This window comes from Cyprinodon tularosa, unplaced genomic scaffold (genome assembly GCF_016077235.1).
Source record: "Cyprinodon tularosa strain WSP-4 unplaced genomic scaffold, ASM1607723v1 ctg14, whole genome shotgun sequence".
NCBI lineage: Eukaryota > Metazoa > Chordata > Actinopteri > Cyprinodontiformes > Cyprinodontidae > Cyprinodon > Cyprinodon tularosa.
The window spans coordinates 2,021,501-2,027,500 of NW_024038220.1; the positions used below are offsets into that span (position 1 = coordinate 2,021,501).

At 39.4% G+C, this 6,000-nt stretch overlaps 1 protein-coding gene across 1 annotated transcript in view; it reads left to right on the forward strand.

Moving 5' to 3' along the window:
* si:ch211-210g13.5 (inactive phospholipase C-like protein 2) overlaps positions 1–6,000 on the forward strand; it is a 97,287-nt gene that overhangs the window by 88,024 nt on the left and 3,263 nt on the right. The gene's annotated exons all lie outside the window — the stretch shown is intronic.

Here is a 6,000-nt window from a genome sequence, read left to right on the forward strand (position 1 = left end):
ACTTTCCCCGTCTTTGCCCTGCTGGTAGATTAGGTCAGAAACTGCCACTTATTGTCAGGATCCCAGTGCATAACCTTTACACCAGTTGGCAGACATCCACACTGCAAAAACAATCCAGAAATAAGTAAAAAATGGCTTAAATTAAGTATATCTAGCCTTAATTTGAGCAGGTAAATAAGATGATTTGCCAATGGAATGAGTATTTTCACTCTTAAAATAAGATAGTTAGATAATATTTACTTGAAATAAGACGATAAAATAGTTTTTTCTTATTTTAAAAGGAAATTGTCTTGTTCCATTGGCAAAGTGTCTTACTTACCTCCTCAAATCAAGGAAAAACACACTTATTTTAAGAAAAAATAACTTATTGAGATTTATATTTTTTGCAGTGCAGGGATGTAAAATAAGAACTGAATACAGCACTAGTTTTAAGGTAAATACACTGCTCAGAAAAAAATAAAGGGAACATTGAAATAACACATCTTACATCTGAATAAATTAAATATTATCTAATATTATGTACTTTGAATTTTTTGACAACCAAATCACAGATAAATCATCAATGGAAATCAAATTTATTAACCAATGGAGGCCTGGATTTGGAGTTGCACACAAAATTAAAGAGGAAAAACACACTACTACTTCTACTACTACTACTGGCACACTCAGCCACAAGAGATCTGGCATTAGGTGGAACCCAGGGCCAACTGTACCAGTATATGTCTAACAAGAGGTCTGAGGATCTCATCTTAGTACCAAACGGCGGCCATGCTACCTCTGGCGAGCACATGAAATGCTGTGCGGCTCTCCAAAGAAATGCTACCCCACACCATTACTGACTCACTGCCAAATCGGTCATGCCAAAGGATGTTGCATTAGCAGATTGCTTTCCATGGTGTCTCCAGACTCTATCGTGTTCTTAATGTAAACCTGCTTTCATCTGTAAAGAGAAAAGGACGCCAGTGGCAAATTTGCCACTGCTGGTGTTCTCTGGCAAATGCCATACGTCCTGCACTGAGTTCGGCTGTGAGCACAACCCCCATCTGTGGATGTCAGGCCCTCATATAGTCCTTATGGAGTCATAAAAAAGATTGTAATTAAAGTCACATGCACATTTGTGGCCTGTCGGGGGTCATTTTGGAGGACTCAGGCTGTGTCTCCTCCTGTTCCTTGCACAAAGGCAGAGGTAGTGGACCTGCTGCTGAGGTTTTTCCCTCCTACTGCCTCCTCCACGGCTCCTGGTGTGCTGACCTGTCTGGCTTGGACACTACACTGTCAGACAAAGCAAACATTCTTGCCACGGCTTGCATCGATGTTCCATCCTGGATGAGTGGCACTACCTGAGCTACTTGTGTGGGTTGCAGAGTCTGTCTCATGCTACCACGAGTGTGAAAAACATTCAAAAGTGACCAAAACTAGCCAGAAAGCACAGGTACTGAGTAGTCTGTAGTCCCCCACCTGCAGACCCACTATTTTATTACGTGTGTCTTGTTAATTGCAAATCATTTCCACCTGTCATTTATTCAAATTGCACAACAGCATGTGGAAGGAAATGTTCTTCCTTCCTAAGTAAACAGTTTGATTTCACAGAAGTTTGATTTGATTGAAGTTATATTGTGTTGTTTACATGTTTCCTTTATTTATTTGAGCATGTATATTTCCAAAGGGTGCACGAAATCTTTTGCTCAAAAATGTATAACCTGTGTGCAGTTACATGGAAGGGCACAGGTGAAAAGTTCTGAAAACACAGTGGAAGGGAAGTGCAAAAAGGGGTGGAAACTTATGACATCAGATGTAATTTATCAGTTATTAGAAAGCAATCGTGCCACTTTGTGCAAATTAATATCAATTAGATCGCTGACAACTGATGGCCGGAAAAAACCCAACTCTAATTACCAAGTTGTCACACATGATAAATTGCATGATGGGCAAAACCAGTGAGCTTTCTCAAGACCTTTGCAACTCTGTTGTTGGCAAACAAACTGGTATTAGTAACATCAGAATATCTAATTTACTTAATGTTTCAGCTAGCACTGTTTGGAGTATATTACCATGATAGTTACTGTGACATTTAACCATCAACCAACCATTGCTCCATTCTCCCAAAAGGATTTCAGATGGAAGTGATAAAAGAATTCTCAAAGAGCGACAGTTGTTTCATATCATAAATCTTCAATGCTGAAGAATGCTGTTGATAAATCACATTAGAAGTGTGATTAAAATTATGTACAAAAATAGGATAGTTTACTCTGATCAAAGCAGGCCAACATTAAATAATAGTGGATGCCATAATACACACTATATTTGGAGATCAAAAGGTACTCCATGTACTCCATACCTTAAAACAACAGTAAAATATGAAGATATGAACATTATTATGTACAGCAGGTTTTCTGCTTCCCCTTCATCAGGATGATCATGATGATAATGATGAAACAAGGGTCGATATTTCAGAAACTTGATGATCTCAAACACCCGTTCAAAGAGGCTTAAGTGGTTTCAGCAAACTAAAATAAAGCTACTAAAGAAATAAAGCTACATTCCTTTGAGCTTAACCCTATAAAAATACTGTGCACAACATTAAATCTTTGAGTTCATACCAAGAGCCCATGAAAGCAAAAAAATTTTTAATGGATGTTAATTTGGAAGAATTGCCTAAAATCATACCATAGCAACCCATTCGGCTTTCTTAGCTGCATAATAATATAAATTCCCATAGATGCTCCATTGAGATTTTGGAGGTAATTTTATTATGCTGAATTTATTGTCATTTTGAGAAACCATTGGTCCATTAGCCTCCTTGACGCTGTCCACTGTAGATAGATAGATAGATAGATAGATAGATAGATAGATAGATAGATAGATAGATAGATAGATAGATAAAAGGAGGCAGATGAGATTGATATTTTTCACAGGTTATCTGTCTCAAACTAACTTTTCTGACTTTCTGTCTCAGCTAGCTGTACTGCAGTATTAATTGCAATAGGAGCAGGTGAATTCATCTGTGTTATTTATATTTTCTCTAACTTCTATTTCTCCATCAATTTCCCTAGTATCTGCTTTTTTTCAAATGTATATATTTTTGCCGAGGTTAGTTGCTATAGCAGCCAACCACTTCCCTCTCTAATGGTCTCTCTTTAAAGATCTTTTTTGTGTGTGTTATTACTGCCACTCTTTGTTACGACAGAAAAGTGCTGTCAGTTGTTTGACCTGCTTTCAGACCTTTTTGCATCTTACAGCCTTATTAACTTTGATGATTGAACTAGGACACTCTGAGGGCTTCTGATGGAGGCGGCACTCATGGTTTCAGATCTTCATACACATGCACCGTGTGGTTTGTAAAGATCAATCTGATCTCTGGATCTGAGCTTACCGTGAATTGTAAACAATCGTATGGTCTCACACATTTAGTTATCGTCCACAAATTTCAATATTTAAAACAGCAATATTGAGAAAAGGTTTAAAAGAGGAAGGATTTCCTTCTGTTAATGTCCATTTTTTAAACACCTCCACTAACTCTGATCCATTGATGTCTATCTCACCCATCCATCTCCTCTCATTTCTGTTTCCCTTTTAAGTTGTCCGCTTCCCTGTTTCTCAGCTTCCTTATCCTCATTTCTCAGATGAGCCATGCTCTCAACTGAAAGGCATCTTGGCACCCGCATAACTCCTCCTCCTCTTCCTCCCATTCTTCATTTATAATCTCGCTCTCATACTGAACATTTGGTGAGAGCCTAGCGCCTGTCTGCCAAGCCTGGCAATTATGCCTAGTTATTTCACCCCTCAACCTTTTTCAGATTCCCAGCAGGATGGAAAGTGCTAGTTGGTGAATGTTTGGGACAGAGAAATAGGCATTTGAGTGCATAAAAAGTGTCCCTTCTTTCTTTCTTTCTTTCTCAGCTTCCCAAACTCCCACTTTGCCTGTACTTTGGCACTGACAGAAAGATCAGAGCTGCCATTGCTGATGTTTTTTGCACATCACTGTCACTCATTGTACCTCTGTCAAAAGAAAAGCTTAAGTGGGAAAGCAGGGAGGGAGTCTTTCAAGCAGAATTCCAGAATATCAGGCTCCTTAAAAACCTCATGGTAATATGTGCTGTAAATAAAATGTCTCAAATGAATACACATTTGTTAAACTCTACCAAAAACAGCTTAGATGTTTGCTAGCCACTTCATTTTTTAACCTCTTCCTGTTAAAACAGTTTAATTAACAGCTTTCAGTTAATGCATTCAAAATAATCTTGAAATAGAGTGAAGGTTACACCTTAAACTATTTATTTTGGTTTTGACAAAATTACTTTTAGGTTATTGCAAAAGAATTATATGCATAAATTATGTCACAGAAGAATACTGGGCTGTTATACTCTAACAGTATTGTTGAGGGACCCCTGCTTTGTTTTACCCCACTGCGAATCGCTGTAGGCCAGCTGTCAGGGTGAATACATCCAAAAGAAATGCAATCGTTATTTGGTTGTTGCAGAGAAGGACCGGTTTCTCTCTGTCTTGTTTCATAGCTGGTGAGTCATGAGTTATATAATTTTTTTTTTCTTTTTTAACATATGACTTATTCATTCTCCTGGTTTCTGGAATGTATTGGGTGAAAGGCCATTTGGAGAGCATTAGCATCACCTGAAAGCTGAATGTTGACCGTTTGGTGGAGGGCAGCACCTTTAATCCTCCTGCAATACAGGTGCTGGTCATGAAATTAGAATATCATGAAAAAGTAGATTGATTTCAGTAATTCCATTTAAAAAGTGAAACTTGTATATTATATTCATACATTACATACAAACTCATATATTTCAGATGTTTATTTTGTTTAATTTTGATGATTACAAATGACAACAAATGAAAATCTCAAATTCATCATATCAGAAAATTAGAATATTGTGAAAAGGTTCAAAATTGATGGCCCCTGGTGCCACACTCTAATCAGCTAATTAACTCAAACCACCTGCAAAAGCCTTTAAATGGTCTTTCAGTCTAGTTCTATAGGCTACACAATCATGGGGAAGACTGCTGACTTGACAGTTGTCCAAAAGACGACCATCGACACCTTGCACAAGGAGGGCAAGACACAAAAGGTCATCGCTAAAGAGGCTGGCTGTTCACAGAGCTCAGTGTCCAAGCACATTAATAGAGAGGCGAAGGGAAGGAAAAGATGTGGTCGAAAAAAGTGTACAAGCAAGAGAGATAACCGCACCCTGGAGAGGATTGTGAAACAAAACCCCTTCAAAAATGTGGGGGAGATTCACAAAGAGTGGACTGCAGCTGGAGTGAGTGCTTCAAGAACCACCACACACAGACGTATGAAAGACATGGGTTTCTGCTGTCGCATTCCTTGTGTCAAGCCACTCTTGAACCACAGACAGCGTCAGAAGCGTCTTGCCTGGGCTAAAGAGAAACAGGACTGGACTGCTGGTGAGTGGTCCAAAGTCATGTTCTCTGATGAAAGTAAATTTTGCATTTCCTTTGGAAATCAAGGTCCCAGAGTCTGGAGGAAAAGAAGAGAGGCACTTCATCCACGTTGCTTGAAGTCCAGTGTAAAGTTTCCACAGTCAGTGATGGTTTGGGGTGCCATGTCATCTGCTGGTGTTGGTCCATTGTGTTTTCTGAGGTCCAGGGTCAACGCAGCCACATACCAGGAAGTTTTAGAGCACTTCATGCTTCCTGCAGCTGACCAACTTTTTGGAGATGCAGATTTCATTTTCCAACAGGACTTGGCACCTGCACACAGTGCCAAAGCTACCAGTACCTGGTTGAAGGACCATGGTATCCCTGTTCTTAATTGGCCAGCAAACTCTCCTGACCTTAACCCCATAGAAAATCTATGGGGTATTGTGAAGAAGAAGATGCAATACACCAGACCCAACAATTCAGAAGAGCTAAAAGCCACTATTAGAGCAACCTGGGCTATCATAACACCTGAGCAGTGCCACAGACTGATCGACTCCATGCCACGCCGCATTGCTGCAGTAATACAGGCCAAAGGAGGCCCAA